This window comes from Myodes glareolus, chromosome 4 (genome assembly GCF_982192425.1).
Source record: "Myodes glareolus chromosome 4, mMyoGla1.1, whole genome shotgun sequence".
In the NCBI taxonomy this organism is placed as follows: domain Eukaryota; kingdom Metazoa; phylum Chordata; class Mammalia; order Rodentia; family Cricetidae; genus Myodes; species Myodes glareolus.
Window position 1 is genome coordinate 89,192,015 of NC_142029.1, and position 11,002 is coordinate 89,203,016.

An 11,002-nucleotide genomic window follows, 5' to 3' on the forward strand; every position below is an offset into this window, starting at 1 on the left:
TCCTGTTGTGTCTTCATGGCTTCTCACTGACTCCACCTACTTTCTCCCAGCATTCAGTTTAGTTTTTCTGCCTAGCTCTATTCTGCACTATCACAGGCCAAAGAAGCTTCCTTATTCATTAATCAATAAAAGCAATGCATATACAGAAGGACTTCCTACATCATCTCTCCCTTTCTTTACTTTCTGCACCTTGCCTCCAGTTTTATTTATTTATTTATTCATTTGTGACACAGTCTTGTTCTGTCATCCCTCCCCACAGGGCTGGCCTAGAATTTACTGTAACTCTTCTGCCTCAGCTTCTCAAACACTGAGGTTACAAGCATGCAGTATCATACCTGGATAAATGGGTTGCTTTGAAAGATAGAAATGGAGAAGATCATATTGTGTATGTTGAAACAACAATCCTTGGTCACAGTGACTAATAACAAGAGTGGCATCTTCCTCAACATAAAGTCAGCCACACTGAACCTTATAGAAGAGAAAGTGGGAAGTACACTTGAACACATTGGCACAGGGAACCACTTCCTAAATAGAACCCCAGTAGCACAGACACTGAAAGAAACAATTAATAAATGGGACCTCCTGAAACTGAAAACCTTCTGTAAAGCAAAGGACATGGTCAACAAGACAAAATGACAGCCTACAGAATGGGAAAAGATCTTCACGAACCCCACATCAGACAGAGGTCTGATCTTCAAAATATACAAAGAACTCAAGAAATTGGACACCAAAGATTACATAATCCATTAAAAAAAATGGAGTACAGACCTAAACAGAGAACTCTCAACAGAAGAATCTAAAATGGCTGAAAGACACTTAAGGAAATGTTCAACATATTTAGTCATCAGAGAAATGCAAATCAAAACAACTCTGAGATTCCATCTTACACCTGTAAGAATGGCCAAGATCAAAAACACTGATGACAACTTATGCTGGAGAGGTTGTGGGGGAAAGGGAACACTTCTGCATTGCTGGTGGGGATGCAAGCTGGTACAGACCCTTTGGATGTCAGTGTGGCAATTTCTCAGAAAATTAGGAAACAACCTTCCTCAAGACCCAATAATACCACTTTTGGGATTATATCCAAAGAATGTTCGATCATGCCACAAGGACATGTGCTCAACTATGTTCATAGCAGCTTTGTTTATCATAGCCAGAACCTGGAAACAACCTAAATGCCCCTAGATCGAAGAATGGATCAGAAAAATGTGGTACATTTACACAATGGAGTACTACACAGCAGAAAAAATAATGACAGCTTGAATTTTGCAGGAAAATGGGTGGAGCTAGAAAACATTATTTTGAGTGAGGTAACCCAGACACAGAAAGACAATTATCACATGTACTCACTTATAGGTGGTTTTTAAACATAAAGCAAAGAAAGCCAGCCTACAAACCACAATCCCAGAGAACTTAGACAACAATGTGGACACTAAGAGAGACTTACATAGATCTAATCTACGTGGGAAGTAGAAAGTATAAAAAGACAAGATTTCCTGAGTAAATTTGGAGCATGGGGACCTTGGGGGAGGATTGAAAAGGGGAGGGGAGAGGCAGAGAGGGGAGCAGAGAAAAATGTAGAGCTCAATAAATATCAATAAAGTAAAATAAATTTTATATATAAAAAAGAGTGGCATCTTAATACCAGCACTAGTGAGGCAGAGGCAGGACTATTTCTGTTTGTTCAGTACACCCTGCTCTACAAGTCCGTTAGGGCTGCATAAAGAATGGTGTCAGTCCCAAGTTAAGCCAGCAGTTTCTGGGCATAAGTACTTTTTGTCTAGGGTTCTGGCAGTCTTGTGACACATAAATATTCTCAGGAAATATGTAAGAACTTTCTATTCATAACATTCTAGATAGCTAGCTTACTGGTTTGCTTCCTCCTTTTTTGTGAAGAATGACACAAGCAACTTCATCTTTATCTTGCCGTCTTTCACATTATTTTGCTTTATTCGTTTGTTTTTGTTTTAAGACACGCTCATATAGAGCAGGCTGGCCCTGAATTCACTGTATAGCTGAGGATGATCTTAAATTCCAGATCCTTCTGCTTTCCCCCCTTCCCGTAGTGCTGGGGATCCAGGTGTGCATCATTCAGCCTGGTTTCATATTTCCTTGATTAGATCAGCCAAGGCGTATAGCTAGACTGAAGATGGAGTCTTTTGAGTTTGATACGGTTTTTATGAGTGTCTTCAACAGCAAAATTACAACAACAATTGCTAGTTTCCTCCACAGCAGCAGCCTGCCTCTGTTGCCAAAGCAGTTACGTCATCACCTGTCGCTGGGTGCCTTCCCTCTGTCAGCTGTGCGACATGTGTACAGCTCGCTCTCTTGTCTTTCTTGACTTTTACTCCTCTCTCGTCTCCTTTCCTCTTCTGCCTCCTTTCCTCTCTTAATTGATGCCCCTCCCTTACCTTCTTGCTCCTCTCTTGCCTCTCTTTTTGTCTGTCTTCCTCTCATGTCCCCTCTCACTCGTTAACTCTTCCCCTCCCCCAGTAAGCATTTTACTATCTCTGTTGCTCGTGGTATGTTTGCTTAGTGGCATACTTTGGCAGGGCCTGCCACAAGGTACCCACTTCGACATTCTTTTAAAAAATCCTTTCAACAGTGCTCTCCCCTGCTTTTCTGACAGTGGTTTCTAATCCTATGTGAATGTTCTTTGAAAACAAAATGTATTGAGGAAAGGTAGAAAAACAACAACAAAAATTAGGAACACAAGAAGAAAAACCACTCACCTTGGGATCTAATTTGTCTTTCTGTTGACTTAAGAGTCAAGAAATTTCAACAACACACCCTAGCATTGGAGAGGCAGTGGCAGGTGGGTCATTCTGAGTTCAAGGTCAGCCTGATATATGTAGTGAGTTCCAGGACAGCCAGATCTACATAATAGAGACAGTTTGTCTCAAAGCAAAAGAAAATAACAAAAAAGAGAAAGAAAAGAAATTTCAACACAATCAATAAAGGCAAATTTGTCTACATAGACAATTAATGTTTTCCTAAAGACAACTTGAACAAGGATGTTTAAAAACACAGCCAATCCAGGTTATTCTGGATCTGGACATTTATTTTAATACTCTTCTCTCATCTGTACATCTAAAAAAATGCCCTTTAGGGGTAGTGAAATAGTTCAGAGGCTAATAACACACCTGTGTGTTTGTGGCCAAGTCCAAAAATGTGAGTTTAATCCCCAGGACACACAAGATGACAGGAAAGAACCAACTCTGGCCTCTGCTAGCAGTGCAGGGGACTAAACCCTCATCCTCCTTCACACTAGATGTTATGATTTTCTGTGTGAGGTGGGACCTTTATAGGGTCCCATGGTGGGTGAAAGACAAATACTGTAATGGTTTGTCCTGTCCCTTTAAGAGACAAGCCCCACCCACTCCCTTCCACTCTTCTACTTCCTTCTACTTCCATCCTAAGCTCCTTCTCCCCCTCATCCCCCCATCCCCCCACCCCCGCTTAAGAGGCAGTTTCTCTTCTCTTCTCCTCTCCCCCCTCCTCTCTCTGTCTCTCTCTCTCTCTTTCTCTCTCTCTCTCTCTCTGTTTCTCTTTCCCTCTCTGCCTCTCTCTGCTCTTCCCCCTGCTCCCCTTTTCTCCATCCCTTTCCCCTCCCTAACCCACTAAATAAATACCCACAGTCTCTACATGGCATCTGTCAGTCTCTCACCTGCCGTGGCTCCTCATGGGACTGACTGCCCCACCAGCATGCCAAGGTCTCTCACCTGCCACCTTCCACCTGCCTGGGATCCACAGAGACCTCAGGTGGCAGGACCTGGCCACCCGTTGTGTCCTGCAGCCACCCCTGAGGGAATGGTGCCATTTTATCTAAACCATTACATTGGTATTCATGACTCAGCCAGGTTCTCTCCATACTCCCTCTGGCCCACGGGTGGGTCAGCTGAGGACACATGGAACCCTGGGCTCAGGAACCGGGTTTCTTTACAACAGCCCCACATTCCATCTGCCTGAACGCTGGCCTCTACACACAGCAGCAGCTTCAGTGTTGAGTTTTCCCCTTCCAGTCAGCTAAACCATTTCTCTGAACCTGAGGAATTGATTGTTGAGCTTCAGGAACTCCTATGGTGTTCCTAGAAACAGGGGGAAAGCCCCCAACCACAGCCTTCACAGCTACTGTTGAGCCCTTTGCTGACATTCATCTCTGGTTGCTTCCCATAGCTAAAATCGTGACCAGACTAACCACATTAGTCCTGCACTAACACTGCACACGCTGTGCTGTGCATTAGATGTGGGACCTGGGGTCCCTCGGATTTTTCTTTCTCTTTTCTTTTCTTTTTGACCATTCATAAGTGGTCCCCGCCATGAGAGACTACTTGGAGCAGCCTCTAGCCTCTCTGGCTTCCAAGTCGCCCAGACTGGGGCCAGTCAGATTTCATCAACACCCAACCTGTAGAGAAAAGACATTTTACTATAGGCTTTGTGGTGTCGCTGTTCTCTAGCCTCTGGCTTCCCAATCGCCTGGACTGGGGCCTGCTGGCTCCATTAACACCCCACCTGTAGAGAGAAGATGTTCTTCTACAGGCTTCGGGGTGTTTGTTCGCTGTTTTTGCAGGTTTTCTCATTTTCAGCTATGGAATATAAACCCTCAAACTATCAGCCACCCACCTGCGAATGCTCTGCCAGTGCTTCACTGGCTCCAATTTCCTCATACTATCCCTGCCACTGCTACCGCTGGTCCCGTGGAAACTGACAAGATCAGTCAGATCCACAAGGCAACTGTTTTCAATTCCGGCCTTTGCTGCCCACCGTGGCTTGCAGTGCAGTGGCTCGGCAACAGGGCAGAACACACCTCTAGGTCTCTCTTGTTATTATATTTAAAACTCCTGCGGCTCAAAAATATGCTTCTCCATACAACATGTGACCACTGTCATTTTGACTGAGGTCAGGCAACCTTACCACCATCTTAACTGAAAGCCACATAGGTGACCGAGTCCCGCCATCTTTACTGAGGTATTCCCTGTCTGGTCCCCCGGTGCTGACTCTGTTGCATGTGCGTTTTGTGCAGTGGCATTCCATTGGTAGGGCCCACCAAGAGCATCTACTTTGTCCAACTCCTGTTCACTGTGTGTGTGCATAAATGTAACTTAAATGCACCTATGTTTACTGCCAAATGTTATAATTGTCTGCCCATTATATCTCATCTCAGACTAAAAAAGCAATAAGTCTCATGATTTAAATTGACATGTACTTTTAAGTTTCTTACAAAAATACGGTATATTTAATCCAACCCTGCTTTAAAATATATTAAGCTGTTCTCCACTATTGTCATTTCTACTGTTAAGCTTTATTTCAGTTTTTTCCTTCTTTGCCTTTCACAAGTAAAAATATCACCTGTTTAGTTGAGAACCGTTACAATCAAGCTCAGACCCAGCTCTCCAGGCAGATGCCATACTGTGGTTACACCTGATAAACAGCCCTCAACCACTCAGAGATCTGGGAATATGCCATTTAAATATTTAATTGTTAGACAACTTTTCATAACAAAAAGAGACAGGTTGGCTCCTAGCAGCAGCTCTCTATTTCCTCCAAAGAAGACAGAAGACAAATGGGCACAAAACGTCCATCTACAATTCACTTCAACTGCCAAGTGCTGACCACTGAGCAAAACTGCCTTTCATCTAAACTGAAGATCTCTGGGCTGTGGACAGATTCTCTGGAATCGACAGCCTAGCTGCTCACAAGATAGGCTTGTCTTCCTACAATTTCTTAACCCACAGGATCTTCTGGAGCCTGGCAGTCCCTGCGCTAAACAGCAAAAGAAAAATACAACCCTCAGCGACCATGGAGGACCCTGAGAGTAGCTCTAGGTGCCAACCAAGTAAGTTCTCTGTTATTTTTTAATTAATAATGTAAGTAAAATTTTATCCTTTTCAAAGATCTCTGATGCAGCTTGACAGCTGAGAGGTTTTGTCAGTTTAAAAGGACAACCTCACCAAAAAAATTTCAGCAAAATACCAATACAAGTTATTAAGGTATGTACCTGCCAGTATAAAGGTGTGAGGACAAATACAAGTTATCAAATTTCTCTCTCATGTTGCCTTTCTTAGTCTTAAAAATACTTTCATTATGTAAAAATATCTGTCACAGTCATTCTGATATAACTATGTTACTGTTTAAAGCTTACGTTTTCACAAACCCAAAGAATTCTTGTGAGTTCCAGGGACCCAAATTGAAGAATCTACCTTAAACAGGCCAGATACACCCCTCTCAATTCCCTGGTCCTAAATTTTTTTTTTCCTAAACTTAACTTTGTCCTCTGTTGTGCCAATACCTTAAACAGGTGCAAGAGACACCAGACATTTCCATACCACAAACACTGGACAGGAGCAAAGAGACCAGCTGTCCCAGGATGTGACCAGCACCCAGCTTTCTTAGGTTCCCCCCCCACGACGACACCCACAAATAAGCAAGAAGCAGTCTTTTTGAATTCGCCGTACCAATTCCTTTAACCTGCTATGTCTAAACTAAAAAGTCTAAACTTTTTATTATAAAAAAAAATGGGAATATAATGGTCTATCTTGTCCCTTTAGAAGACAAGCTCCGCCCACTCCCTCCCCCACCAGCCGGCCGAGGCTAGGGGATCTTCCTTCCACTTCCAGCCTGAGCTCCTTCTTTCCTCTGTCTCCAGAAGAGGTAGCTTCTCTTCTCTTCTCCTCCCTGCCCCTGGTTCTCTCTCTCTCTCTCTCTCTCTCTCTCTCTCTCTCTCTCTCTCTCCCTACTCTTCCCCTTGCTCCCCTTCCCCCATCCCTTACCCCTCTATAGCCCACTAAATAACTACCCACAGTCTCCGCATGGCGTCTATCTGCTCTCACCCACTATGGCAGGTCGGTTGGTTGTGAGACCCGGCTGCCCCCCAAACATGCCAGGTCTCTCACCCGCTGCCTCCCACCTGCCTGGGTCCCACAAAGGCCTCCGGTGGTGGGACCCGGCTGCCCTTTGTGGCCTGCTGCCACCCTTTGGGGAATGGTGCCATTTTATCTAAACCATTACAAATACTCTATACAGACAGAGAGAGCTTGAGTGTGAAGTTTATTGAAAGAGGAGTAAAAACTGAGGGGAGAAAAAAAGAGATAGAGACAGGGAGAGAGGGAGACAAAGACCTGTTTGCTTCTCCAGAAGAGAAGGTGGGAAGAGAGTGGGAGTAGGCAGGGCTTGTCTCTTAAAGGGACAGGGTACTGTCTATCATGCACTCAGGTGGATGCAGGGTGCAGGGCATGGTGCACTGTGCCAGGTTCCCAAGGGGCAGGGCCAATATATAACACTAGGCAAGTGCTGTAACACAGAGCTATGTCTTCAGCCCTCTATTCATTCTTCTCTTCTTTTTCCTTCTTTCTTTATTTCTCTCTTTTCTTTATTATTATTATTATTATTATTGAGACAGGGTTTCCTTGTGTAACAGTTCTGGCTGTCCTGGAACTAGCTCTTGTAGACCAGGCTGGCCTTGAACTCACAGGGATTCACGTGCCTCTGCCCCCCACACCAGTACTGGGATTAAAGGCCTGTGCCACTACCACCCGGCTCTTTTTTCTTTTAAAGAGAGGTTTCTCTGTGTAGCCTGACTGTCCTAGAACTCACATTCTGGAACTTTCAAGAACTCACATTCTGGAACTTACAAGACCAGGCTGGCCTTGAACTCAGACACCTACCTGCCCCTACTGAGATTAAAGGCATTTGTCACCATCCAACTTCTTTTTTTTTTTTTTTTAATTAGATTTGGTCTTGCTATATTATTCTAGCCGGAATTGAACCTCAGCCTCTTCCCCGCGCTAGCAAACAAGCAGCTGTCTGTGAAGTAGGTTTTTTTTTTCTTTGCTTATTTTAGAAATAATAAAGTTAAAGTTTGGAGAAAGGACTACTCTATAATTGATAATTACAAGACTCAGTTTATTATTAAACTACTTAAATTTCCTTATAATATTATTTCTAAGCATCGGCAGATGAATTGCTGGTTTTAATAAAAATGAAATCCCTATAGTAATATCTTTTCTATGTAGTTCTTGCTTGTAAACAGTTGATGAGATTTACTCACAGAGGACAAAAGAAATGTACCTTCTTGGACTGTCTCTGACTATGCTTCCTGCTTGGGGGATCCTTTCCTCCTTCAGGGTTGCCTCATCCAGTTTTAACAGGAGAGGAGTGTGGGGCCCAGGGCAGTCTGACCACACTTGTAGAGACCAGGCCACACAGCTGCCATGACAGGCTTGATAGGGATTAGCTAAAAAGCAGGCCTGAGTTTCTGTTTACTGGCAGGCAGCACTGGGTTCTAGGAAAAACCATGAAGTGACACCAACAGGGAGGTCCCACACCTAAAGGGACATTCCTGACATTTCCAAACATTAGATAAGATTAGAGGAGGTCACCAGATGTCCTTGAACGTATTTCCCCTTTCGCTGAGACCCCTAGACAAAGGTAAGCTAATTAGGGTCCTGAAAAATCCCCTCACCTCAACCTCTACTGTGATAAAAGTCATACCCTGACTGGGAAGGACACCCTCTACTCTCAGCTATTGCTTCGGACAGGACAGACAGAGTTCAAGCTCGAACTTAAATAAAGGTTCTTTGCTTTTGCCTATGGGATTTAGTCTCCATGGTGGTCTTTTGAGGGTCATCGTGATCTGGGCATAACAAGTGCCTAGACTCACAGCAACTAGCTATACACCTTGGCTGGTTAATATCCATGGGAGGCCTGCCCTCTTTTGAAGAGGAGAAGTAGGAATGGATGGGAGGAGGGGAGGTAGGGAGGAAAGTTTGGGGGGGGGATGTGTGTGTGTGTGGAAATGGTGGTCAGGACGTAAAAACAAGAAATTAAGTAAATAAAATTTCCCCTTGACGGGAGGTGGTGGCACACGCCTTTAATCCCAGCACTCGGGAGGCAGAGGCAGGCAGATCTCTGTGAGTTTGAGGTCAGCCTGGTCTACAAGAGCTAGTTCCAGGATAGGCCCAAAAGTTACAGAGAAACCCTGTCTCGAATAACCACACACACAAAAAAATGTCCCTTTTGGGACTGAAGAGATGATTCAGTAGTTAAGAGCACTGACTACTCTTCCAGAGGACCTGGGTTCGATTCTCAGCACCCACATGACAGCTCACAACTGTCTGTAACTCCAGTTCCAGGGGATCTGACACCCTCATAATAATGCACATAAAATAAGATTAAATGCATTATTTAAAAAGGATGTCCCTTCTTAATTATGATTTTGTTTGTGTTTTTGAGACAGAGTCTTTCTATGTAACCTATGCTGGCTGAGAACTACGTAACCTAGATTGGCCTCACTTTTGCCACAATCCTCCTGTTTGGGCCTCCTAGTTGCTGGGATTACAAGCGTGCCCATACATGCCTGGTTATTGTTTATAACCATCTTAGAGGTGGAATAAATGAATTAAAAGATTTATGAGATTAGAAGAAGAAATCCCCAGATCCAGATCCTCTTTCTTCCTTCCTTCCTTCCTTCCTTCCTTCCTTCCTTCCTTCCTTCCTCTTTCTTTCTTTCTTTCTTTCTTTCTTTCTTTCTTTCTTTCTTTTTTTCTTTTTCTGAGACAGGGTTTCTCTGTAATAGTTCTGGCTATCCTAGAACTCACTTTGTAGGCCAGGCTGGCCTTGAACTCACAGAGATCTGCTTGCTTCTGGGATTAAAAGATCTTCTCCCCATAAGAGTTTCCATATGTGCCAGGGGATGGTGGTGCACACCTTTAATCCCAGCATTTGGGAGGCACAGGCAGGCAGATCTCTGTGAGTCTGAGGCCAGCCTGGTCTACAGAGGGAGTTCCAAGACAGACTTCAAAGCTATACTGAGAAACCCTGTCTCAAAAAACAAAACAGAACAAAACAACCCCAGAGAGTTGCACTGATCAGTCTTACAGACCTGGCAATGTTAACACACAACTTTAATCCTAGTAGCTGTACTAGTTTGCTGTAGAAACCAGGCCATAGTGGAGCACGCCTTTAATCCTAGCACTAGAGAGGAATATAAGATGGAAGGAGACAGCTCTCAGCTAGTTCTCATTGTGAGATTCCTGGAGGCAGGATCGCCATTTCGGACTGAGATAGAGGTAAGAGCCAGTGTCTGGCTGCTTTACTTTTCTGACTTTCAGGTTGAACCCCAGTGTCTGTCTCTGGGTTTTTATTAATTGTGTTACAAAAACTGTAAGTCAACTAAATTCCTCTTCAAGTTGCGTTTGGACATGGTGTTGACAGACGTAAGAGTCAGGAGGTTTAGGTATTTGTTTTGTCATTGCGCTTGACATTTGGGCTTCAGGCTCTTGCCACAGAAGAGGCTGCACTAAACAGCTTCTGATTTACAATGATTTGCTTCTATAGGTGGCCCTATCAGTAGCAAGTCTAAGTTTGCTACTGATAAAAAAAATTCTACTTTTTAGCTCATCTCTATCAAGCCTGTCCTGGCAGCTTGATAGATAAAGAGAATAGGAAGTGGAAAGAAATGAAGAGTCATGGGAGAGGTTGGGAGTAGGGGAGCAAAGGAAGGCTTCTAGAGGAGGCCACCCAAAATTATGCCGCATTTCCATATTCTTTGGAGCAAAGAGCCCTTAAAAATGAAGTAAAACCAGCAGAAAAGGCGCTCTCTTGAACCGAGGGTCTTAGACATACTAGTCAGGTCCCTACCACTGAGCTATACTCTCAGGCCAAGAGGTGCTTTTATTCTTCCCTTTCTTTCCCCTAAGCAGGTAGTTACTGCTGCTTTATAACCATAAGGAAAGTAACTTGAATAGGAATCTTAAGGGGGTGTGAATTTAGCTTAATGATAAAGCACTTGCCCAGCACTATGTATACCCTGGCTAGATGTTTTTTTTTTTAAAGCTAATAGGCTGTAAACAAAACAAACCTTTATTTAAAATAGTGATTTTCCTTTAGCTCCCCCACACTCCATATTGCCTATCTTTGTACAATATAGTATAAAAACTATATTTATATAATTTGGGCCGGGCGGTGGTGGCACATGCTTTTAATCCCAGAACTCAGAGGGCAG